This window comes from Ictidomys tridecemlineatus, chromosome 12, assembly GCF_052094955.1.
Source record: "Ictidomys tridecemlineatus isolate mIctTri1 chromosome 12, mIctTri1.hap1, whole genome shotgun sequence".
Taxonomy (NCBI): Eukaryota; Metazoa; Chordata; class Mammalia; order Rodentia; family Sciuridae; genus Ictidomys; species Ictidomys tridecemlineatus.
Genome location: NC_135488.1, coordinates 33,589,129 through 33,615,697, shown reverse-complemented (window position 1 = coordinate 33,615,697; position 26,569 = coordinate 33,589,129). Strand labels below are relative to the sequence as shown.

The following is a 26,569-nucleotide window of genomic DNA, read 5'->3' as shown; positions in this document are numbered from 1 at the left end:
AGAAGAGGAGAACTTCCCAAATTAGTACCAAATCAAAGTGGCTCAGAGAACTTCAAGCAGAAGGAACAACAAAACAACTCCACCCAGCCTCAGCCTCCAGGAATCCAAACTGCAGCACCAAGAGAAAGCCAAGCCAACACCAAAACAGAACCACCATCAAACACACACACCCTAAAGGGGCCAGTGGAAGAAGCCCTGCCTCTGGGAACAGAGACACAATATATCCAACTGCTCAGAAAGTATTCAAGGAAGAGCTTGGAGCAAAACACTTAGAAGTGTTGAGGTGAAAGCCCCCCAACCTACAGCCATGTCCTGAAAACTCAGCCTCAGAGTGAAGAGAAATAGAGACTCTCAGACACACCATGGAGGGACTGTGTCACCAGGAAGCTGCCTGGCAAGAAATGATAAAAGAAGTCCTTTAAAAGAAAAGGACCATGATCCCGGCCAGAAAGAGACTTACATAGAAAAGAATAACAACTTAAGTTTTCTTGGATAAGTTTGTTCAGAACAAAATTAACAAATGTCCTCGATGAGAACTGTATATGTACATGTGAGATGACAGTGTGACGCGGGGTGGCAGAAGCACCAGGAATGCTTTGTTGCTGTGAGGTACTGACACCAGTCTTGACCCGGCAGTGTCATCCGAAAGTGGACCTGGGTTAGTTATCAGTATACACTACAACCACTAAAAAAGGTTTTTAAAAAGAAGTATAACAGGTGTGCTGAGAAATGTGAGTAGATGGAATCAAAAGGCAGGAAAAGAAGAGACAGACAAAAACAGGCACAAAGAACCAGGGCAATTACACAGAACGGTACCAAGCACAGCAGATGCTATTTCAACTGGATCAATAATCACATTATACGTCAGGGGCCTAAACGTACCAATTATCAGAGATTATCAGAGGGGTTCAAAAAACAGGTTCCAACCCTTTGGTGTCTAGAAGTCCACTTAAAATATACAGTAGTACCCCCACCCAGGGATACATCCCGAGACTCCCAGTGGATGCCTGAGCTGCAGATGGCACTGAGCCCTATATACACTGTTTCCCCCTATATCTACATTCTTATGACTGTTATAAATTAGGCACAGGAGGAGATTGACAATGGTAACTAATAGTAAAATAGAATAATTTTAACATAATTCAATAAACTTCCCACCATCGCTCCCCTTAAGCTTTAAGTAAAATCAGGGGTATGTGAGTGTCAGCAGTAATACTGCAACAGTCCATCTGATAACCAAGATGGCTACCAAGAGTGAGTAACAGGCAGGGAGCGTATACAGTGTTGACACACTGGACAAAGGGACGATTCATACCTCAGGGGGACAGTGCGAGACTTCATAGCATTACACACAATGAAATATAATTTAAAACTTAGGAAATTTTTTTATTTCTGGAATTTTCCACTTAACAGTTTGGGACTGCAGTTGACCACAAGTACCTGAAACCTTGGCGAGCTGAACCGTGGGTACGAGGGGACCACCGTAGATTAAGAGTGAAGTGTTGAAGAGGGAAACACGGGGCCAACTCTAGTGAAGGAAAGCAGTAGTCACTGTATGAAGCTCAGACTATATTAACTACGTGCAAGGAAAACTGCCAATCATATAGAGGGACACCACCTGAATGATGATGGGACAGTTCTCCAAGATGTACCATACTCAGGGAGCACGCACTGTACGGCAGAACATTAAAATACTTGAGAACTGCGAGGAGAGGTGGAGACGGGACCAGCCTGCTGCCAGAAGTGGACAGACCCTGAAGGGGAACACCAGGAGGACAAAGTTAAGCTCAACAGAACACAGCACAGTGCGCTGACAGGATGTGCACAGGTGTTCAGAGGGCTTGCACTTAGTGCGGTCGAGGAACGGCTGGTTTGAACTTCCCAGGCTTCTCTTTGGGGCCGCCTGTTCCTTGTTCCCCTTCTCCTCTTTTTCTGCCTTCTCTTGGATTGAGGGTTTTTTGAGTTTGTTCTGTGGTGCGGGGGATGGAACCCATAGCTTCCCACATCGATGCAAGCAATCCACCACTGAGCTGGGTCCCAAGCCTTTTTTTTCCCCCCAAGAAAACCATGTCTTTAAAAGCTTTAAAAACAAATAATGCTATTTTGCAAATATGACTTTGCTTAACGAGGGCCACCAACTTACAGCACTGTGATGTCAGGAACACAGAGTGTGCAGGGAAACTAACTAATGCTGCTACAGTTGGGAGATTGGCTGCTGTTGCTGACTGAAGTGTGGGTGATACACATTGGGACTTGTGACCCATCAGATCAGCATAGTTAATGGTCACCCAACTCCCTGCACAGGCTTGGGTCTGATCACATATTCTGCCTGGATAGATATTTCAGCCTCTTTTGTATATAAAAGACACACACATACTCACTCTCTCTCTCTCTCTCTCTCTCTCTCTCTCTCTCTCTCACACACACACACACACACACTCTCTCTCTCTCTCTCTCTCACACACACACACACACACACACACACACACACACTCACACATACATGTATGTCCTGTCATACAAACATGTAAAATTGTCTGCAAGGGCACACATTAAATAAACAAGTATTACGCGCCTCAGGCAATCCTATTCACTATAAATACATACACATTTTTTTGCATTTTGTCTTTTTTTGTACCAAATTTCTACATTATCTAGCAACTTGCAAAAGAAAAGTTTATTTTTTTCTGATACAAAATGTCTCTAAAGACTCGTTATGTTTGGACTTTAATCAAAGGATATGTATAATCAACAAATCAAGAGCATTGACCCTTTCTGAGACAGGGTCCTGCTAAGTTGCTGAGGCTGCACTTGAACTTGGGAAACTCCTGCACAGCCTCCTGAGCAGCTAGGATTACAGGTGTGTGCCACTGCACCAGCACAATGAGTTATTTTTAAGATTGCACCTCATTCTCTTTGCTGGCTTAATAGCTACAGCTCTGTGTCACGCTAGTGACTCCTTTACAATAGGGTTTAAGTGCACATCTTTACCTTAACCAGTCCACCTTCAAATGACCCCTTGAGAGAACCAGGTGACAGCATATTTCCAGGACTCCTGCCTGGTCTCTGTGTTGTTATCATACATTGCACATCTACATGTGTAAAAAAAATGTTGGCATTAATTGTGCTTTAACTACTCTATTGTCTTAAAGGCAATAAACTGGGGGACTGTGACAAGGGCCTACCTGGGTAGGCAGAGGATTGGGGGAGGATGGGGGCAGAGAAAGTATTCAAAGAAACAGGAAATGATGATCTGCCCACGGAGGAGGAACATGGTGGGTCACACCCCTTACAGGGGCCTGTGTCCACAATACTAAAGCATCTTTACAACTCAATGATAAAAACACAAATAACTCAATTTTTCAAATGGGCAAAAAGAGGTGAAGAGACATTTCTCCAGACACCACACAAGAGGTGTCAAGCGTGTGACAAGAGGTTCCTGCTGCTGGCACTTGATGTTCAAGTTGGAACAATGAGGCACTTCCTGCCACCAGGGCAGCCTGGGCCCTGCTGGAGGTGGGTGCAGCTGTGAGGGACAGGGCAGGAGGTCACCTCCCAGGGATGGGTCAGCCCGAGCGGGCGTCGGGCACAGCCACCACAGCCCTTCATGTCCCTGTGCACATTACCCCTGGGTGGGTCTTTTCCTGTCTCCCTGCTCCATTTGCTTTTGCTGGTTTCATGGAGTATTTAAAGTAGTCTTGAACTGAGGTCAGTACATAATGTCCCTGTCACACTGCCTGGCACAGATCACGTGATCAATAAATCAAAACTAGAATTATTTATTTGTAAATAAAGAAGGTTGAAATTACCTCAAAAAAGAAAAAAGAGGTGACACAGCAAGATGAGACGGGGGAGTCCCAGGCGCCTAGGGCAGCAGGCACGGTGTTGCAGTAGGGGAGCCAGGTGGCAGGAAGGTCAGGTGGAGGCCCTCTTGAGACCTGACCAAATAGAGCGCTTCATTCCCTGTGCAGCCTTCACCTCTTCCCAGTCCAGCCTGATGTTGGGAACCTCCTCTTCTGGCTCAGGATCCTTCCTCAAGGCCCCCCGGGGGGAGGCGACCAGGATGGGCAGGGGGCCACATTCCTCCCGGAATTCCACCACATGGAGACCTTTCTTGTCGGCCAGCTGTTGGTGGGTTTCCTGGGCAAGACCAAAGTGAGAACAGCAGTTAGGTCTCCGAGGGTCCCTGTGGCTATAGGAGTGAGAGGCACCACCACAGGGGTGGGGTGGGGGTGGGAGTGCAGAACCCACCAGAGAGCTTGGGGGAAAGAGCAGTGCCAGCTGATTCTGGGTGGTTAAACCACAGTGGCTGTCACAGGGGGATGCCTCAGCCCACTTTCCCACCCCAAACTGGGGTACGCCAGGCCTCGCCTTCCAAACTCCCTAAGCACGTGCCTGCCGGGCCAAGCACCAAGCCTGAACCTGGTGGAGCCCTGAGATCTAACAACCAAATCACAGGAGGTCCAGGGGGGAAAGGACATCAAGGACCCCACGGGTGCTCAACCCTGGAAACACTATGGGACAAAACACCTGACTTCTTCAACATAACAGCAGCAAGGGGGGAAGAGAGAGGGACAGACCAAGAGAGACTTAAAAGACACAGGAGAAACTTTAGAAGTGCTGACATCTTCTCAACTGGATTGAATCAAATCAATGGGATTGAATCAAAAACTGTGTAAAAAAAAAAGTTTTTAAATCAGACAAATGGATAGATTTGAATGAACAGATTCGATACTTGATAATACTGAGTCATGATATTTAGGAATGCTAAGGGTACCATGACATTTTTTTTTCCCCAGTGCTGGGGATCAAACCTGGGCCTTAAGTGTTCCTAGCAAGCGCTCTACCATAGAAGTAAACGGATCCTTTAGATCCTCTAAAGGATCAGAATCAGAAACCACTTCTCAGGTTTCTGATTCTGATCCTTTAGAAATACACTGAAATATTTACGAATGAAATAAAATGGGACCTGAGATTTGGTTCAAAACGACTCGGTGAGGTGATGTTGAGAAACAAGATTAGCTCTGGTTGGGCAGCAGAGCCCTGGGGTCACTGCAGCAGGTGGCCGTGGGAGCCCCTAGGAGACCCTCAGCACCTTGGTCTGCAGCATAGCCAGACCTGCTCAAACCCCAGGGAAGGTTACCTGGCGGGAGAGCCCATGGAAGAGGCCCCGGGTGAGGTTGAGCATGTTGACGGACCCAGAGACCTCGGCATACATGTCCTTGATGCCAATGAGCCGGCAGATGGTAATGATGGCCCTGTGGCAGCGCAGGCCGTATCCTAGGAGACAGGAAATGGACTGAGCACCTGCCAGCATGCTGTCTTTCGTGTGGCTCTGGGTTTAGGGAATGACATTTTGGCTTCACCACCCCCAGCTAGTGTGACTTCTAGGACGACATTTATTCAATGGTATGTACAAAAATTAAACAGAATATCTACCTTAAACGTAGTGGGGGGAGAAACCACGATGTTACTTACATTAAAACTTTAGTGCCTGAAAACTCTTGGCCCTCTGCCCAGGCCAGCTCCCGTGTCCATGCCTGGTTACCATCAAGGGAGACGCCTGTCCTCACCCTCCTAGACCACTCAGCTGCCCTGGCAGCGACACCACTTCCCTCTCCTGGGAACACCTTCTGGCCTAAGTGGCAGCGTCTCCTGAATTGGTGGCTCCTGGAGTGCTTTCTCACCTCCCTGATGGCCTTCAGTGCTGGGGTGGTCTCCTCCCCTCTAGCCACGTGCCCTGCTCTTGGCCACCGGCAATCCCTCCTCCAGAAGAGCATCAAAAACACAAGCCAGGGCTGGGGCTATAGAGCAGAGCGCTTGCCCGGCATGTGTGAGGCACTGGGTTTGATCCTCAGCAAATCAAGGCTCCGGGGCACAACCTCTCACTGGCCATTGCTCTCTGAATTAAACAAAGACATCTGCAGGATCTTCCCCCCACAATATCATTATCACACACACACACACACACACACACACACACACACACACACACCCCGTGCCCGACCCCACTTACTGCACTGTCCTCACATGGCCTGTGCAGGAAGGCACACTACCTGGGGCACGCACCAGCCTGGAACGTTCTCCCAGACCTGCCCCTCTGCTCCTCTTCCTTCAGGATCTCACTCACACTGCCCCTGCTCAGAGGCCACCTCTGGCCACCCTGATGAAGGTGGCCCTCCTCCTCCTCTTGACAGCACTGAGGAAGGCACAAGGCAGTAGCTCAGTTGCTTAGGGCCTCACTAAGTTGCTGAGGCTGGCCTGGAACTTGCAATCCTCCTATCTCAGCCTTCTGAGTGTCACTGGGATTACAGGTGTGCACCACTGCGCCCAGCTCCTGACCTGAACTCCTGAGATTTAAAAAACTACAGTCAAATGAAACAGGTTCTTACTACAGAACTGCAAGCAAAATGCAAATCCAAATGTTTAAGAATTCTGCACCAAGAGTGCACTGGGTGTGACTGTCCCCATAACCAACACTGCCTGTGGCCTGTCCACAAGACAAGAAAGGCCATTTCTGCTCACCCAGTGCCTCAATGAATAGAGATCATAGAAGTTCAACAGTACTCAATGGTGAGGGGCTGGGGGAGCTCCGTGACAGCACGTGCTTCACAGGTGTGGGGCTCTGCTTTAATCCCCAGCACCAAATAACAAGCCTAACACCACGACACTTGTAGAGGAACAGCACGTGACTGGCAGGAAAAAACACCGTCCAGCTGGGTGAAGGCTCCAGGAGGAACCACGTGCCCACTCATCCAACCGGACCACCACCACCTGCTCTGCATGCCTCAGCCACTCCAGGAACAGGCCTGGGCCTGTGCAGCCCGACCTTGGCTTCTTCCCCAGGAGCCTGGCCTTCCTCAGCCTAATTCAGGACTTCCATCTGTCACTCTCAGGATGAGTTCAAGGAGAGGCGAACAACCCCAGGGGGGAGGGTGGGACTGTGGTGCTTTCTCTGCTTTATGTTCAACAGAGAGTCAGAGCTTTCCAGTTACCTCTGGGCTATTTCTTCATCTTGATGTGTGTGTCCTCTTATATCTCAACGAGATGTCATGGAATACTGGGGGGTAAAGCAGACACAGGAGGGTCAGGCATGTGGCTTTAATGTCTGCAAAAGCCACAGAGCACTGGGTGCTGCCCTAAGAAGCCAGCCCACAGGACACACAGACGCTGACCCCACTCATTCTCCTGCCACCCCCCGAGGCCAGGCTGTTTCCTCATTTTGCACATTTGTAAGAATGCAGTCAGAGCAACACAAAGACACCCATTGGGCATGTCACAGACACACCAGGACACAGTGGCATTCTGCAAATCTTACAAGAAAAGACCCACACTCACTTGTATGGTCTTCATACCGCTCTATGTAATGCAAATAGTGGATGGCTTTGTTCTTTGCCTGAAGAAAGGAAGGAACAAATTCTCCTAAATCTCTCGCTGGGTTTCAAAACTATTTTATAAAGTATTTTATTATAAAAAATTCCACCTATGCACCTTAAAACATAAGGACTTAGCCACAATATCATTATCACACATACACTGACGATTCCTTCATGATACGTGACTGTGTGCCTGCAGTGCCCCCATGTGAACACAGAGCTTTTCATCTTCTACTAAATGTTAACAAAGAAAAACATGCACGTACTTTCCTGAAAGCATCCACCCGCTCAGTGGCCTTCCCAATGGCAAAACCTTCAAAAGAAAAAGCAAAACTTATGAAAAGGAAAGCTACTCTGACCCAGCCTGTGCCTCTCCCCAGCTCCCAGTTTGGGCTCTACAGCATTTCACGCCCTTCTTTCAACTGCCCACAGAACACCTGCTCTGCACAACCAGCCATGAAGAAAGCCAGAGATGTGCTCATCTGTTCTGAGGCATTCGACAGACTTGACATTGAGATACATAACATTACCTTTTATAAATCTCTAATAAAATGAAATATACTCAATTTTTAAAATTAAGTATGCTCTATATTTATAAAAGGCAAATGTTTTGGGGCACTTGTGCAAAGAGATTAAAATGACAAGAAGGGATAGGGGAAAAATACATTGTTATAGAGTAAAACTATGATTTCAGTAGAATTTCAATTTTAATTAACCAGAAAAATAAACCTAATAGTTTCCAATTTGTAAATGCTTTACCCTAGGAAATGAGGTCTATCACAAGTTGCAGAAATGCTTCCATTATTTGCTGCCACCATTTATTATTTAATTTGAAAAAAGTACTTTGTTTTAAAATTACACACAGGAAAATAAAATAGGCAAGACATCTGAGGCCTGGGATGAAAAGGGCTTCAATTCCAGTTCCTAGTTTAAACAGAACAAAGTAAACCATGGAAGTCCTAGAGGGAAATATGAGTGCACTTACTTATAATCTTCAAAAGGAGACTTTCTAAGCAAAACACAAACCAGAAGTGACCTAGGACTGATAAATTTGCTATGTTAAGGTTTAAAACTTCTGTGGATTTTAAAGCTTCGATGTGGAAAAAAATTCAAAACTAAGTCAAAAGATGATAAGACAAAAAAGGCTCATGTCCTTAACTTACAAGAAGCTAATCCCAATCAATAAAGACAAGAAAACCACCCAATTAAAACAATAGGCAAAGCACCTGGACTGACAGATGTCCAAAGGGAAAGCGCAACGGCCAATGAACACGCAAAATGGCGTCGGCACTCTCCTAACTTAGAAAGTACAGGTGTAAACTGGGAGAGACGTTTCAGGGATCATACTGACAATCAGTAAAGTCTGATACTACTCAGGGCAAGGATGGGTGGTACAGAGGGACATAAACTGATGCAACCTTTGAGGAGGAGATCTGGCAATACTTGACATTTACACCCAGTGCGGCAGCAATTTCAAGACATTTCTCCTATTTCTATATTTCCAAAAGTTCAACAAGCTCCATGTACAAAAAGGTCAATGTTATTGTTGTTGTTTGTAATAAATGATACAAATTTGGAAACAATAGGGATTGGGTCAAAAATCATGTCTATGCACACACTGGAACACTATGAAACCAATACCAGAAATCTGCTTATGCTAACAGAAGACCTCTGAGGGCAAAACCAAGCAAGAAGAGCAAGGTGCAAATTCATGGCTATAATAAGATCTCTGCTAAGCTTTTGATAAAAAGGTAAAGGGAGGTAACATGGACACAAAATTTCAGAAAAGATATTTTTGAAAAGAGACAACACTAACTGCTAACCATGGTCTCTTACAGCAAAGCACTATCATGTCTTTTGCTTTTGCTTTGAAATTTTCAAAAGGAAGCAACAAACAGTTTTTCAGTTCTATGTGAACACATTTCAAAAACAAGATGTTCAGTAGGGAAACTTTAAAAGTCTAAAGAAGAAAATTTAAATGACTGACAAACCTGCTAACCCAAGTGAACACTTATCAGTCAGTGTACAGTCTTCTAGTTTTTTTCCTTGCATAGAAATGACTTTAAAAAAAAATCATGATTACATGACAAATTTTTAACCAAAATTACTTATTGTGTAAGTAATTTTTCACAATTCTTTAATGGCTATAGAATATTACTTTGGAGGCCTGTGGTTGTGGCTCAGAGGGAGAGCACTCGCCTGGCATGCGTGAGGCACTGGGTTTGATCCCTAGCACCACATAAAAAATAAAGATCTTGTGTCCACCTATAACTAAAAATAAATATTAAAAAAAAGAATATTATATTGGACAGCTATCCTGTAACCAGGCCCGATTGAACTTGTTCTAAGTTTTCACTATTATGCACCATACAATAGTGTCTTAAGCCCTTTAAAATACCCAGTCCTCAGATGTAGGCCTTAAGAGCTTTTCTTTCTTTCTCTGAGAAGCTTCGTGGTTTACCACCAGGTTTGTGAGCCCAGACCTCTAGGCGGCTCTATTAGTAGAAAAAGTGAGACTGGCAGCAGGGCCCTGGCTTCCAGCCGGGCAGCCAGGCCTCTTTGTGTTCAGCGTCACCCCACTCACCTGCAGCTCCCTGCCCATTCCCCACAGCCACCAGGACACGGACTGATCTCTTCCTTCCCTCTTTGGCTGTCATATTGAAAACATTTCTGACCTAAAAGACAAAATGCTTCATCAATAGGACAGCTGAAGAAAACTCTGAGGTAGAGGACGAGGACCTGCTGGCTCAGCCACACAAGGCTTGGTGCAGGACCCAGCACCTCCTCCAGTCTGTAGGCACAAAAGCAAACTTCCCAAACAAACCCTCCCTCTGAAGCATTTCGGGAACACAATGGAAATAAGACTTTCTCTTCCTATTTCATTGGGTTATTAGGAGAGTTAACTAAGATAATCTTTAAAGGAATTTACAACTACACAACTCAATGTACCCCATCTTAATAAATGTACACAGGAAAGAAAACACTATGGATTAAACTTTGAAATAGTTTAACACTGATTATAAGACAAATTCCAGTATCAAAGGTACTAAAATATCTTAGAAATGATGAAATGCAACGTAAGGAAAAAACTTCGCAGGACTGGACTGCTATGTTAAGGATCAGGCTTAAACAAGAATACAGAATTTGGAAACACCTATTCATTATAAACTTCAGGAAAATCTCCCATTTTTTCAGCCTATTTTAAAGGCCAGGAATTATGAAACTATTAACTAAACTGCTTAAATGACAGTTGTCCCCTTTCCTTCCTAGGAAGAAGTTTAAGGAAAAGGGAGGCTGAGGCCACACTTTTGAATGATCTTATAGGAAACAACCTACATATGAAAGACTCTTTCAGTGGGATTAACTTTCAAAAGCTATGAACTGGGGTGTGTGTAGGGGCACACGCCTGTAATCCATGTGACTCAGGAGACTGAAGCAGGAAGAAGGCAAAGTCAAGGCCAGCCTGGGCAACTTAGCGAGACCCTTCTCAAAATAAAAAGTTAAAAGGGCTGGGGATGTGGTTTGGTGGCAGAGTGCGTGCCTAGCAATGCACAAAGCCCTGGGTTCAATCTCTAGAATTGGGGTGGGGGGAATAACACACAATGGGATACCAACATAAAACACTTGTAAACATATTTTAAAAATTCCATAATATAACTGATATTGAAGAAATAATATACATATTCAGAGAGGCTTTGTCACAAATTTGATATATAAATTATTCCACAATTTGGGGAGGTACTGGGAATTGAACTCAGGGCACTTGACCACTGAGCCACATCCCCATCCCTTTTTCGTATTTTATTTAGAGACAGGGTCTCACTGAGTTGCTTAGGGCCTTGCTTTTGCTGAGGCTGTGGAACTCACCATCCTCCCTCCTTAGCCTCCCAAACTACTGGGATTTCAGCTGTGCACCACCGAGCCCGGCTCTGTTCCACATTATGAAACACTGATTAAATGCACAGTGCCAGCTCCAAGGAACACTGGCCATCAGAGAACCACCCTGGAAGGGTGGTTCAAGCACACCTGATACAGGATCTGTGAGCAGCCCAGAGACCACTGCCCTAGTCAAACTGCACACTGGCCATAACCTGAGGCTTTCTGCCCCTGCCCCTGCTCCTCCCAACTTGTTCTCTGATTGTGTCCTAGATACAACTGGTGTACAGCTCCACAAGAGGCCACCACATAGCACACTCTAGCTCCAGGAAGAAGGAACTTAACATAATCTCCAAATTGTGCTCCTGAATTTGCCCCTCACAAACCTCAATTTCATAGTCCCCACAAACCAAGGCAGCAGTGGGGACCACCAACATGAAGGAACTGAACTTCAAATTGTGTTAATTCCTCCCTGAACTTGAGTCTGTGTCCGAGAGATCACTGTCACCACAGCTCTGCTCAGCTCCTCCTGCCCACCCGACCCCGGAAACCTCTCCAGAGGACCCTGGGAGTTGAGCTCGGCAGGCCTACCTCGAGGATCCTGGTATCAAAGTCCTCATAGGTCTCTACAAGGAGAGAAGAAAAAGCACACAGATAAGAGCATCCACGCTGCTCACGTGGGACAGCCTTTCCCAGGTGCCCTCAGACTTCTAATGGGAAGAACCTGAGCTCTCTGGTGCCGCTCTCCAGGCTGCGCCCCAGTTCCCATCATCCACAGGGACTGCCTGGCCTGACTTCACGAGCTCAGCCACGGCTCTCTGACCGCAGCCTCCCTCTCTCCAGCTCCCTGCTGCCGGCTCCCGAGGCACAGGTTCCTGGAGCGCCGACACCTCCAGAGCCTTCCTCGCTGCTTTCCCATCTGGTCTCCTGGGCTCTTCACAGCCTCTCTCACCAAAGTCCCTCAAAGACACCAAAGTCCCTCACTCCTCATAGATCTCGCCAACGTCCTCAATCCCTACACTTTTGTCTCTACCGCCCTCTCCAGGCCAGAACCCACGCAGCTGTCTGGTCACAAGTGGCCTGCTGCTGCTGCCGGGAGAGATCAGAGCCTGGCCTACGCTCACCACTCTCAACTGCGGGTCTGACCCGCTCGGGAACACCCGGCTCCTCAGCTTTCAGTTCTCTTAATTCAGCCTCTGCTCACCACCACAGCTGTTTCCAACACTCCCAAATTCTCTTGCTTTTACTTATTACAGAAAATCTCAATTACAAAATAAAATAGGAGAGCAGAATAAAAGCTTCTGTACCCAGCAGTCGGCTTTGAAAGCGGTCAGCTCAAGAGTCAATCTTCTTTCCTGGACACTGCCAGGGTCCCACCCACTGGGTGATAGTGAAGCCAGTGCCAAGTGCCACCTTCTCATCAAGAAATATTCTGGTGGCCATGTTCACCAATGCCACTATCTGGCTTGATGACTCCTGACCAAAGCTACCAGATACCAGGTGACCTCCCCGCCTTTCCACCCCCATTGCACAGGCTCACCCAAACCTGCACCCTGCCCCTGCTGGTAACAGCAGCCTGTCTGTCTAAACTCTGGATCTGGTTACTGGGGACTTGGCTCGTGGGCAGGTCCTCTCCCTCCCAGACCTCCACCCTCCTGCACGCTCGCCCCATCCTCTCCAGCCCAACCGTTCCTCTACTTTGAGCCAAACTCCTGTTTGCTTCCTCTTCTCCCACTCACTGGCAAGAGCAAGATTTTCAGGTGAATCTGCCTCTGTGGGGAGGGGGAGGCTTTGTTTTCTAATTCAGCCTAAGTGTCGTCAGTTTTTGTTTCATGTTTGCTTTTACGAAGGCTTAGTGACAGCTCTCTGGGGTCCCTCAACTCTGCTGTTAAACAGCACTCCAAGCCTGAGGCCACGTGTTTGGGAAACGCTGTGCCCTACAGATCTATAATGCACACCACCATGTCTAAGGCACCTGCTAAGGCACTGGGACCCAGGGCTTTCCATCCTGTTGGAGGAACACTTCCTGGTTACAGGCCTCTAGTGTCCCACAAATGCAACCGGGATAATAATGTGGAAAGTTAGTCAAAGAGGTCAAATTCTTTTTTCAGAAAGGGTAATCTAAACAGACAAGTAAACAATAAAATTATTTTCAGAAACACTGTAGGACGATACGTCCTCTACCAAAGGCAAGCAAACCAGGCCTCCACTACCTCCATTGGGACCAGGGTCCGGGGGACCGACACTGAGGCCACCCCATGTGTTCCCGCTCCAGCCTCGCTCCCGCTTCACTTTCATCCTCCGCTTCCAGTCCCACTCTTCCCTCTGCTGGAGCATGTCAGCCGCCACCTGCTCCTGCTCCTCCTTGCTCCTCTGGGCAATGGTCTGCACGGCTCCATTTCTCATGAGAGGGGCATTCAGACCCGGCCACAAGAAGCCGGAGCGTCCTGAAGGGTAAAGATTATAGGTAAGTGACAACTTCTAAAAGGTGCTCACTCTTCATGTTGCTAAGATGCCAGGGAACGCGTGCACAGACACCAGCACAGTATTGTGGAGTTGGAGCTGATGCGATCACTTGGCAGGTGACCTGGCACTGTCACAGTTTTATGCACATCTACCCTACAGGCATGTGACCGCATTTTCACTTTTACCAAGAGAAACACTCGTGAGGCCTGTGAGCGCTAAGATGTCTGCTGAAACACGACCTGTAATGCAGGTCGGCAACAGAGGAACGGCTGAACGCACAGCCAGCAGGTGCCATATCCTGCACAAAATCAAAAGCCGTTGCTCTCGGGCTGGGGATGTGGCTCTCAAGCAGTAGTGCGCTTGCCTGGCATGCACGCGGCGCGGGGTTTAATCCTCAGCACCACATACAAATAAAGATGTTGTGTCCACCAAAAACTAAAAAATAAAATATTAATTTCTCTCTCTCTCTCTCTCTCCCTCTCTCTTAAAAAAACAAAAAAAAACAAAAAAACGTTGCTCTCCAGGTTCTGATGTGGAATGATTTCTAAGACATGTTATTATTATTACTTTTGGTTCTGGAAATTGAACCCAGTGGCGTTCTACCACTGAGCCACATCCCCAACCCTTTTTATTTATTTTGAGACAGGGTCTCACTAAATTCTTGAGGCGGGCCTTGAAACTTGTCATCCTCCTGCCTCAGCTTCTCCAGTCGCTGGGGTTAAGGGGTTTGCCACCATGTCCAGCCCTGAGACCTCTTATTGGGTTAAAAAAAAAAAAAAAAAAAAGCAGATTATACAATTGCATGTACCATATAGTATAATTATCTTTTTCTTTTCTTTTCTTTTTAAAGACGATATCTATTTCTTTTAGGGAATTGATACAAAAGCGCGCACCAGCACACACAAAAACAACTGAAGGAAATACCAATATGAGACCAGTGGCCCCTCAGGGGAGACAATGGGAATGTGGACGGCAGGAAGGACATCAGGGGCTTTTAGTTTTCTCTACACTCCGCGTTTTTACTGAGAAGGTATGCATACGATTTTTATAATTTGAAAAAATAAATTATAGCCAGACACAGTGGTGCATGTGAGCAGTCCCAGCTAGGTGGGAGGCTGAGACAGGAGGGAGGTTTTAACCTGCAAGTTCAAGACCAGCCTGGCAAGACCAGATGGCAAGACCTGTCTCAAAAATAATAATAATAATAATTATTATTATTATTATTAACATTATTAAAAATAAATAACAAATGCTTAAAAACTAAAACAAGATACAAGTAGTAAAAGCACCCAAGCAGATGTGCAATCTTAGAAGTGCAGCACAAGGTGCTTCCTTTATTTCTGAAAGGTTGTTAGTATCAAAAGCGATGAGTCTGCACAACAGTAAAAATAAGCCAATTCAAGTTCACCTATCCTATTTTTGCTTTCAAAAGCACAAGTATAAACAATCACATCACCACGTGAAGGACCAAGGCCAAGTGCGGCCCACCAGCTGATTTGTAAATAAAGTTTTACCGGAACACAGCTGGGCCTGTCCAACCATGCGCTGTGCAGGGCAGTTTCTGTGTGACAGCAGCCCAGTTGAGTAGCGGCAACAGGCCCTGTGACTACAGATCTGCTCTTGGTCACTGTCTTCTCTGGGCAGGGGAAGCCTGCCAGCTCTCTGCGAGCTCCACCTGCCTGCACTGGGCTGTGTGCAGCACAGGACCTATCACAGCTGTGCCCCATGGAGTACGTGACACTCTGGGGCAGCTGGTAAGCCCCCTGGTTGGACTCTAAACCATGGATTCTTATGCACTTAATGAGAATGTTTCCAGTTTGCCAAATATCCATAAAATCGGGGGAAAACACTTTAAAAGCACATAGACTCTTTTTAGAACAAAGTTTGCCGTTGGGCCCCCCCAGGCCTCCCTCAGACCCAGCTTGCTTGCTATTTCTCCCCTTCCCAAGATCATCAGTTTCCCACCCCAAGTTCAGGACCAAATCTGAAAACTGTCAAAACAACCAAACACGTTTACCTTCACCAATGACCTGACCCCTGTTCAGATCCTTCCTTCTCTTTTTTTTGCTTCTTTTGCCTCTTCCTTTTCTTGCCCCAGCACCAGTCTCTGCTAAAGCACCTTTCCAGAGCTCATCTGCTGTCACTGTAAGGAAACGGGGTTTTGAAAAACTCTGTAGTTGTAAAGCAAAGATCTACACTCTCCTAAGAATAAGAAAGGCCACAAAGCCCAGCTTCATCCATGTCACTGAGGGAATGAAAATAAAATAAAATCATACAGTGAACATAAAACATGATTACATTTGGAAAACACAAGAGGAGACAATTCCACTTTGTTTCCACAAAAGATGGCTAACATTAAATCCCAGTAAGTCCCTGACCAGTAAGTAGACTTGCTTCCCTGATGTCTGCCAATCACAACTCAGGTCTCAGTAGTGACGTCTCTTGAACTTCTCCAAATGATATGTCCTAGCAAAGGCCCAGCTAAAAACAGTAAGGGCCTTCTTGGTGTGACTCTAAATCAGCAGGGTATCTGGGGCACAATTCAATACTTCTAGGCCTTGGGTGCCCCAAATGAGGGGCTCAGATAAACTAGTGCTCTCCAAATACAGCTGTAGCACATGAGATAATTCTAGTTGCATTTTTAGTTGAATAATCACTAAAATGTTAATTCGTTTATGACAGAAGAAAAATTAAGATAGGAAAGCACCCCTACTTTCCTGTTGCAGGAAGTGGAAGTGTGTGCCAGTCTACCTACATTTAGTGAAGAAGCTGTAGGGTCTGTACTGCTGGCCTGACCGGCTGGTGGGAGGAGAGATACAGCACTGTGTCTGTAGCGCATGACTCAAGCTGGTGAAGTGTCGGCTGTCTCTGGTTCCCTGCAGTGACAAAGGGCCTACAGAGAGATGAAACAAAACCAAGTTAGATGCTCCCTGGCTGTGGAGCTGCCAGCACCAAATAACTGTGACTTGATGAAAATAAGTCTCTAAAAATTCTAATCTTTTAAGAATCATATTTTGAGGACAATTGTTATTTAAAAAATAAAACCAAACTTTTAGGAATGAAAGCCACCTAAATGCCCTTCCTAGAGAGGTCATGGTTCATTTCCACAGTGGATGTCCCAGTCTCAAGAAAGCTCTGTACAGCCAGGGTTTCTGCCCTGCATTATCCAGCCCAAGCTCCTGGGCTGCTCTGGGCAAATGGCGCCCTCTGCTGTATGCAGCTGGGCAGTGGACAGATGAGGAAAGACCTTCAAGTGAAACTCTTCAGAAGAACAAGACTCAATGTGTAGAGGGTACCCTGCCCTTTATGTTCAAAACACAAGGAAGCAGGGAAGGCATGCTGTAGACAGCTCCAGAAGATCAGGCAAGAGACTGAGGAGCGGCTGCCTCTGTGGAAGAAAACAGGGGCACTTAAGGTTGGATGTGAAAGACCCGCATTTTTGTATTTTGAGGGATTTTTTTTTTTTTAACCACATGCATCTATTACTTGAGAAAAGGTTTTAGAACAGCCATGTCTGAGAGGAAGCCATCTGACCAGTCCCAGGGATGGCGGTTTCACGTGAGGAAGAAGGCAGAGGTGACAGGAACAGGTGGTGATGAAGGAGTAGGACAGTGCTGGCAAGATCAGTGCATGCACAGATTCTTGAGCTCTGTGCTTCACTAGAGAAGTGACAGGATCCAAACAGCCCTGGAGGGAAAGTGGCCTTTAGGGTATTGGCTTGATAAACACAAAACAAAAACCTGACAACAGCTGTTTTCAAGTCTGAGTGAAGCCATGCAGAGGACAGTAACTGCAGATTCATCAGCAGCATCAACCATGACTCACAGGACCAGAGAAAGAAAGCGGGTAAGGACAGGGAGAGTGACATCTAAGGGTGGTAGGAAGCCATCGAAATAGTTCCACTGAATACAGAGACCCAAACACAAAGGGATAATCTTTGATTACTGGACAGCACTTAATACGACCATTTTGTTTCAAATGTAGGCCTATGAGATACATTTGCCAATGCCACAAGGAACTGGATGACTGGATGAGATTTCAACACTAATTTCGATTCCAGATGATTTGCTCACCTGTGGGGAGGGAGATCGCACCTAGCACACAGATGTCCTCTAGACCTGTAGCCCACCTGATGAACTACCAAATAAAATGTAGCCAGAAAACATTGGGTCTTCATTTTTTTTGAAGTTGTTGATGGATCTTTATTTATTTATATGTGGTGCTGAGGATCAAACCTAGTGCCTCACACATGCTAGGCAGGCACTCTGCTACTGAGCTACAACCCCAGCCCTGGGTCTTCATTGTTTAACAAACCAGAACTTTATCATTACAAATCTCATTCTGCTATACACAGCCTTTCTTGTAAACACCTTCATCTTCAACACATATCTAATATTAAAACATTTCATCTTGCTCTGTTCAGCATTATAATCTTTAATGTAGTTCAAGAAGTGTAAAAATTATTAACAGATTTTTTGGAAAGACTGAAATATCACTCATAGCTAATAATGTACCCAGCCTAAAAGAAACCAACTGTCAAAAATAAAAAGAAATCAACTTTAGAATTTAGAAATAGCCACTTGTTTTTTGTTTGTTTGTTTTAATGGGAGGCAGGGAAGAACTGGGGATTGAACCCAGGGCTTTGTACACATTAGAAATAGTCACTTTTTCTGGGTGCATGGCACATGGCTGTAATCCCAGTGACTCAGGAGACTGAGGCAAAGGATTGCAAGTTCGAAGCCAGCCTTAGCAACTTAGCAAGAACCTGTTTCAAAATAAAACATAGGTCTGGGATATACCTCAGTTGGTAGAGTGCTTGCCTTGCATGCACAAGGCCCTGGATTCAATCCCCAGCACCATCAAAAAAATAAACAAAGAAAAAATATATCAAAAGGGCTGGTTATGTAGCTTAGTGATAGGGTGCCCCTCAGTTCAATCCTCAGTACCACCAAAACAACAGTCAATTTTCATGCACACTTGTATAAATGGTTTTGCTTACATTGTGTCACGATTTTTTTTTTAATATTTTATTTACATTTTAGTTTTCGGCAGACACAACATCTTTGTTTGTATGTGGTGCTGAGGATTGAACCCGGGCCGCACCCATGCCAGGGGAGTGTGCTACTGCTTGAGCCACATCCCCAGCCCCGTGTTATGATTTTTTAAAGAAGAAAGTTCAGTAGTTCAGGCTGAGTCACGTTCTGAAGCTCACTTACAGATCACAATCCACCTCACTTATCAACTCTGTTCTGATCCTTTGAGTTCTTATTAAGTTTAGGTCATGAGACCCCAGACTCAGGAAGCAACAACCCTGCAGCCTAAAGTGGGATAGGCCACAACCCCTCAGGTGGGGACGGAGAGGCCCCCAGGGTTCTACCTCAGCACACATCACGTTCTACACCAAGAACTCCTTCCTTCTCACTTGGGTCTCTTCTAGGAAAACTGGTTGGTGAGAGATTTTAGAAAATTTATTACTATGTTTCTGACTAATTTGTTGCAGCATTTAGAAAAATAGAGTGATAAGGAAAGCAATCAACTTCTTAAAAGTCAGGCAATTATGAATTTCAGGAAAAAATGTAACAGTAGAATACTACCTAGCTCCACTCTGAATGTGCACATAATTTAATAACAAAAACAATGCCCAGAGATTCAGTCCAAACTCGGCTTCTACCTATACTGGAAGAAAGTAAGGGTAAGGATAGACTGTTACATCTCCAATTAGCATAACAATGTTGTTTAAAGAAGACTGAGTGTATTTAGAAATATAACCAGAGGAAGGTGAAAGAATTAGTGTTCCTAGATGATGGGAAGGAGCAGAAAAGGACTAGGAATGAAAGCTCTGAGCCTTTTACGACCTTTTGGAAACTCAATTTTTTTTTTTTTTTTACTTCCGGTGTGGAGCTGGGGATTCAATTTCGGGCCTTGGGCACCCTAGGCAAGGCTCAACCTCTGAGCCGCACCCCCAGCCTGAAAGTTAATATTTTAATGAATAGCACAGCAACCTGCAGTGAGGACAGCTATCCCTATCAGGCCCTACACCGGCTCAGGTCAGGGCAGTGCCTGGCACATGTTAAGGGGTAAATAAACTGTTTATAAATCAGTGAGTGAATCAACCAAGCAACAAATCAAACTGGTTGATTCACAGTGGGTGTGACAGGTCGTAGGAAATCTGCCATTAGGGAGAAAGCCCTGTCAGCTGGACTTCTCCCAGGATCTCCAAGGCATCTCACAGGTGGGTCTACAAGAGGAAAAGGCAGGAGACCCACAGGGAAGCCCAGCACTCAGGAGTCCCAGAAGCTCAAGGTGAAAGGGCCAGGCTTCCTTGCACAGCAAGGTTGGCCTGGACTTCCCAGAAGGCAGCTGAACAGAGGCCCTGCACTATGTCAAGGAAGTCTGTGTCCACAGGAGGGGGCATCACAACAGCCAGAAAGCTCTGGGACCAGCCCTGCTTCACTGGCTGTGTGATTTCTTTCATTCTTTTTTGGGGGAAGGTACTGGGCATTGAATTCAGGGGTATTTAACCACTGAGCCCCATCCCTAGTCCTTTTTATTTTTATTTTAAGACAGAGCTGGCCTTGAACTTGCAACCTCCTGCCTCAGCCTCCGAAGTCACTGGGATTACAAGTGTGCACTACTGTGCCTGGCCTGGCTGCATGATCTTGAACAAGTCACTTGGCTTCTCAGAGATTCACCTTATCATCTCTAAAATGCGAATAAGCTCATGAAAGCCAGTGTGAGGGCTGAACAAGGTGATATGTTTCAAGCCTAGTGCACAATACCTACTCAAAAATGGCAACCATTATTTTTTAAAGCCTTGAACTACAACAATTGCACTCATAAAAAATTTGAAAAATACTCAAGACGGTACAATACCATCATCAAGGACATGCCTTGTCCATTCACATTTTCAAATCTACAGAAACTCTTATTAAATCTTATGAGAACAGATACTTCCCAAATGAATCTCACCATTGCTGAGAGTGGTCTTCAGCGCCAAAACAGAAGCTGTTGGAAAGGTGTTCAGGGAAAGCTGCCAGCACCAGAAATGACCTGTCAATTAAAAATAAGTAAATAAATATTTTTTGGTTCCAGTGCTGGGGTTGAACCCAGGGCCCGGAGCCTGCAGGCACGTGCTTCACCACTGAGCCACATCCCCTCTTCGTTTTTTGAGAAAGGGTCTCCCTAAGTTGCCCAGACTGGTTTCCAACTTGCAATTCTCCTGTCTCAGGCTCCCAAGTTGCTGGGATTACAGATGAAGGCCTCTGCACTCAGCAAAAAGTGGAGTTGTTTTATGGTGTGGGCAATAGAACCCAGAGCCTCACATATGCTGGGCAAGTGCTTTACCACTTAGCTATGTCCACAGGCCTCCAACAAGAATAAATAAATTTTAAAGATACATTCCTACATGAAGAGGGACATTTAAAATAATAAGGTGAGCCACCTACTGTGGCACAAACCCGCAACCACAGATACCGAGGAGGCTAAGGCAGGGGAAGTGCAAATTCAGGTCTGGAGATATAAAGGGTTGAGGATGTGGCTCTGTAAAGCACAATAGGGTGCAATGCCCAGTACCCCAAAAATAAATAAAACAGTAACATTCACAGAATAATACCATCCACAGAATTAAAGAACTAAGAGAAGTGGATGAGTGATTTCCAGGCTTAGTGACCACTGGCCAGGTAGCTGCCATCATGCTGCACCTTCTCTTCACCCTCCCATCAACCAGGCTTCATGCTTGGCAGTCACCTTAAAAATCCCTCTGCCGTGGGCCACACCTCTGCTGTGGTCCTGTTGCCACTTCTTTGTTCAGGCCTTAGCATCACTCAGACACAGGTTCAAGGTTTTTTAATGGGTCTCCCACCTCTCCCCTTGTATTTACCACCTTTCTACAGTAAGAGGCTTCATCAATTAACAGCCCTGACATGTCCTTCCCTGGCTTCCTGCTGCCAAGTTACAAATTCTGGGCACAGCCTGCAGGACTGCCACATGGCCCCAGGCTTCCACACCAGCCTCCTGCTGCCCCTGCCCCACCCTCCCCATAGCCATCCAAACACACCGTTAGTCTTGAATTCGCTCTCATACACTTTTGTATATGAGATCCTGGATCCACCAGATCCTGGATGCTCAGCAGCTCTTGTGAAACCTCCACCCTCTGGAGCCCCCACAGCACCAGGCTGACTGTACCTCCCTGTGCAACCCTTCATACAGTGTGGTTCTCCAGAACACACTTAGACAGCATTTGTGGGCAACTGGTTTTTGGCAGAGGGACCATGACCATTCAATAGGGGAAAAGGAATGTGTTCAATAAATGGTGTTGGAATAACAGGGTGTCAACCCATAGAAGAATGAAGTTGGGGGGCTGGGGAGATAGCTCAGTGGTAAAGTGCCTGCCTAGCACACATGAGGTCCTGAGTTCAATCCCCATCACCACATAAAAAAAAAAAAATAAACAACAACAATAAAAAAGATATTTAAAAAAATACAACTTAATTATTTGGGGCTGGGGATGTGGCTCAGGCATTAGCGCGCTCGCCTGGCATGCGAGCGGCCCGGGTTCGATCCTCAGCACCACATACCAACAAAGATGTTGTGTCTGCCGAGAACTAAAAAATAAATATGAAAAATTCTCTCTCTCTCTCTCTCTCTCTCTCTCTTTAAAAAAAAAAAAAAAAAAAAAAAGAAGAATGAAGTTGGAGCCCTACCTCACACCTATGTACAACTTAATTCAAAATGGACTAAAGACCTGAAGGTAAGAGCTACAACTATAAAACTCCTAGAAGAAAAACAGAGGTAAATTATCATGACCTCGGGTCTAGCAATGTTTCTTAAACATAACTCCAAAAGTACAAGTGATAAAAAGAAAAAAAAAGAAAAAACCCATAAACCAGACTTCACCAAAATTTAAAACCTGTGTTTCGGGGATGGGGATAAAGCTCAGCTCAGCGGTAGAAGAACCAGCATGCCTGGGTTCAGGCTCTAGCACTACAAAAACAAATAAACAAAAACCTTGTATGCCTCAAAAAAACACTATCAAGCCAGGCTTCGTGGTGCATGCCTATATTCCCAGCAGCTCTAGGGGCTGAGGCAGGAGGATTGTTGAGTTCAAAGCCAGCCTTAGAAAACCCCTAAGCAACTCAGTGAGACCCTGTCTCTAAAAATATATATATAAACAAGGGTTGAAAATGTGTCTCAGTGATTAGGCACCCCTGGGTTCAACCCTCAGTACAAAAAAAAAAAAAAAAACAAAAAACCCACAAACTATTAATAAAGTTAAAAAACAACATATGGAATAAAATTCTGCAAATCATACATCTGATTAGACATCTTTAGAACTCCTTACAATTCAATAATAAAATGAAAACCCAATTTTAAAAGAGCCAAAACACTTGAACAGACATTTCTCAAAAAAACATGTAAAAATGGCTAATAAGCACATGAAAATACATTCATTATCCGTCAGGGAAATGCAAATCAAAATTTCAAATTAATACCATTTCATACTCACTAGGATGGCTATAATCAAAAGAACAGATAATAAGAAATGTTGCTAAAGAAAAATCAAAACCCTCACTGTACCCTCAGGTACTTTGAAAACATTCTGGCCATCCCTCAAGTGTGGAATTACCATTTTATCCAGCAACTCCATTCCCAGGCACATACTCAAGAGAAAAGAAAATAGACACACAATGTAAAAACATGGCATGCTGATGTTTACAGCAACATTAGGCATAATAGCCAAAAGATGGAAAACAACCCAAGTGTCCCTCAACTGATGAGCAGATAAAGTGTGGTGATGGACACGTTACAATTCAGCCCTAAGAAATTCAGGATGATACATGTTACAATGTGGATGAATCTTGATGACCTTGCACTAAATAAGCCAGCCATGTATGTGGTTCTACTTACATGAAATGTCTAGAATAGGAGAGCTAAGAAGAGTGGAAAATAGATCAGTGGTGGCTACAGCTAAAAAGCTTCCTTCTTGGAGTGATAAAAATGTTCTAATTAGATTATAATGATAAATGCACAGGTTTGTGCAAATATTGTGCACTTCAAATAGATGAACTGTATGGTATGTGAATTATAGTTCAAGAAAGCTGAAAAAAAAAACCAAAAAAAAAAATAGTTATACACAAGAAGACAAAAAAGGGGGGGACGGGGAAACACACTTTGGTGTCAGGAATTTTGGGTGCAAAAACCTATGTCCCTTGCTCAATCTATGTGGCTCCCTCCACCACCTGTATAAAGAGTATAATAACAGAACCTACTCCATAAAGGGACTGGGAAGGCAGTGAGGGAAAACGCATGAACAGAGGAAGACAGTGGCTGGCACACAGTTTAGACTCATGAAGGAAGACAGCCTTGAAATACTAGGAGATGGGGAAAGAAAAATAAAAGGGAAGAGACAATCATAAAGACAAAAGAAAAGAATATTAAGGTCAGATTTTCTGCCAAGATTGCTGGTGAAATTTTTTGCTACAAAATGAGTTACCAAAAAAAAAAAAAAAAAAGGACTTTGAGGGTTTTAGGGGGCTTTGAGTTCCACAATTGGAAATGCTGAACTGTGGACTTAACAACAAAATAGGGCAGAGAAGGCAGGCGGCGGCCACGCAGCGGCCCTGGAGCCAACCTTAGGCAACACAGCAGCAGGGCGCCTTCCTAGGGTGCACACAACCCACCAGGGCCCCGGGGGACAGGAAAGGCGACACTGAGGGCTGACGTCCGAGTCATCCGTCTCTGCACGGAGGCCACCGGCCAGCTGGAATTCAGCTGACGGAGGCCAGTGCTCTCCGACTCCACCTGGACAACCACCATCACCTTCAGAGCCCCGCGGGCGCCTCTCAGCCCCGAACCCGGTGGGCATCACCATGTGACCCGGGGGGTCGCGCCTGCCCGCCGGGAAAGCAAGGCTCGCCAGTTCCCTCCTCTTCACCAAAACGAACCGTGAAGAACCGACTACACTTCACGTCACTTTACAGCCAAGCGCCCCGACGCCAGAGAGGCAGGGAACGCGCGCAAGGTCACCCAGCGGTCCCGGGCTGGATGGGAGAGACGCGGGACGCTGCTCACTTCCCTCCGCCCGGACTCCCTCAAGCCCTGGCGACCCCCGGCTCCCGCGCCCCCTCCCCGCGCTCACCGGTCGACACACCGCACACCGCAGGAAAGCGGCCCTCAGCGCGCACCGCCGCCGCCATGCTGAAGCGCGAGCCCCGCCTCCTCCCTCCGGGGCAGCCGGTCCTTCGCCTGCCACGAGGCTCCTCGTCAAACGGCGGGCCCCAGCCCTGGGCTGGAGGTGCGAGACCCGAGGACCACGCCATAGCCCATATCGCGTGGGAAGGATTATCCGGATGGGCCACAGGGTAGGTTGGATCAGGCGTAGCCGCGGACAGCTCCGCGGGGTCCTCGCGCTAGGGCCCGTGGGCGGGGCTGGGGCGGGGCCAGCCCCGGGCGCGGGTCGGCGAGTTGGAGGCGGCCGCTTGTGAGCGCCTGGGAGGTCGGGCTGGCGCAGCGAGCTCTCCAAGCTACCCCTGGCCGGGACCCACGAAGTGTAGGGAGGATCCACAGGGTGGATAAGACAGGGTGGAGAGATTGAAACCCGCTCCAGGAAAGCCCTGGAGTTTTGCAGATGAAGTACTTTGCTCGAGTTTCACAGGCATTTCTGCATTTATTCTGATTCCAACGTGTGGTCGTCACACACGCGTATCCCAGGGTTTTCCCGTTCATCTCAGGCTCCGCTTTATGCAGTCTGTTCTTGCACAAATGATGCACAAACCTGCCACAAAGGACGGCAGGAATGTGTTGTGAGAAACGGACTCCTGCTCAGATAGTCTTTAACGATCGATCGGATCAAGGTTAGAATGTTCAGATATACAGAAAAGTAAAAATCGTGGCAGAGCCTACCAAGACTGACATAGTTGGCTTGGGGTTGTGGCTCAGCGGTAGAGCACATGCAAGGCCCTGGGTTCGATCTTCAGCACCACGGAAAAATGAATAAATAAAACAAAGGTATTGTGCCCAACCACAACTAAAAAGTATATATTTACAAGAAAAAAAGTGACACAGTTGTTGTGCACTGCTGACCTTTGGGGCTAAGTGAGACAAAAGCCAGTTCAGTATGGACAGCCCAGGTCAGATCGGTGGCAACTTTCTGGTCTGTGTTGTGGTCAAGCCTTCAAATGCTGTAAGGTCACTAGCAAGTTTGTTTTTTATTTTGGTTGGCATGTTGTTTATACCTAAATAATTATACTTTTGAAATAATTATACATTCACAGGAAGTTGCAAAATTAGTACAAAAAGATACCCATACACCATTCACCCAGTTTCCCGAAATGGTAATATTTTACAGAACTATAATGTGAAAACCAGGAAGTTGGCATTGATGTAACCCACTGAGTTTGTTCAGATTAATCAGTTTTGCATGGACTCATCTGTGAAAGTGTGTGTGTGGAGTTCTATGCAATTGTAGCAGAAGTAGACTTATGTAACCACCACCACCATCGATGTACAAAACTTCTATCTCCACAAAGATCCCTCCTTTCACCTGTAGAGACACTCATCCACCCTCCCAACATCTGGAAGATGGCAACCACCAATCTATTCTTCATATCTATAATTTTGTAAACTTGAGAACATTTAGTTATTACCATCCTACTCACAAAAGAAGAAATTCATGTGTTGATATAAGATGAATAAAATTTATTTATAGATACCATTCAAATGTAGAGAGAAGAAATTGAAATAAAATATGTATTTCATTAAAGTTTAAACTGAAACAAATACAAAAATAAAAAATAAAAAAAATAAATGGAGTCACATAGTGTGTGATGTTTTGAGTTGGCTTTTAGACTGTT

General features: G+C 45.8%; 1 long non-coding RNA gene and 1 pseudogene across 2 annotated transcripts; both read right to left on the bottom strand.

Annotated features, from left to right (window-relative positions):
- Positions 1-1,365: 1,365 nt before the first annotated feature.
- Positions 1,366-25,071, bottom strand: LOC144369187 (small ribosomal subunit protein uS5m-like; annotated as a pseudogene). Its single transcript, XR_013428676.1, has 12 exons — positions 24,856-25,071; positions 20,688-20,768; positions 16,474-16,611; positions 15,736-15,861; positions 13,466-13,699; positions 11,844-11,878; positions 9,961-10,051; positions 7,643-7,689; positions 7,339-7,396; positions 6,996-7,060; positions 5,144-5,280; positions 1,366-4,140 (listed from the first exon to the last, which is right to left on the bottom strand). The product of XR_013428676.1 is annotated as a small ribosomal subunit protein uS5m-like (transcript).
- Positions 5,355-6,989, bottom strand: LOC144369188 (uncharacterized). The gene is made up of 2 exons (XR_013428677.1): positions 6,057-6,989; positions 5,355-5,902 (listed from the first exon to the last, which is right to left on the bottom strand). It is a non-coding gene; the product is annotated as an uncharacterized LOC144369188 (long non-coding RNA).
- Positions 25,072-26,569: the final 1,498 nt, after the last annotated feature.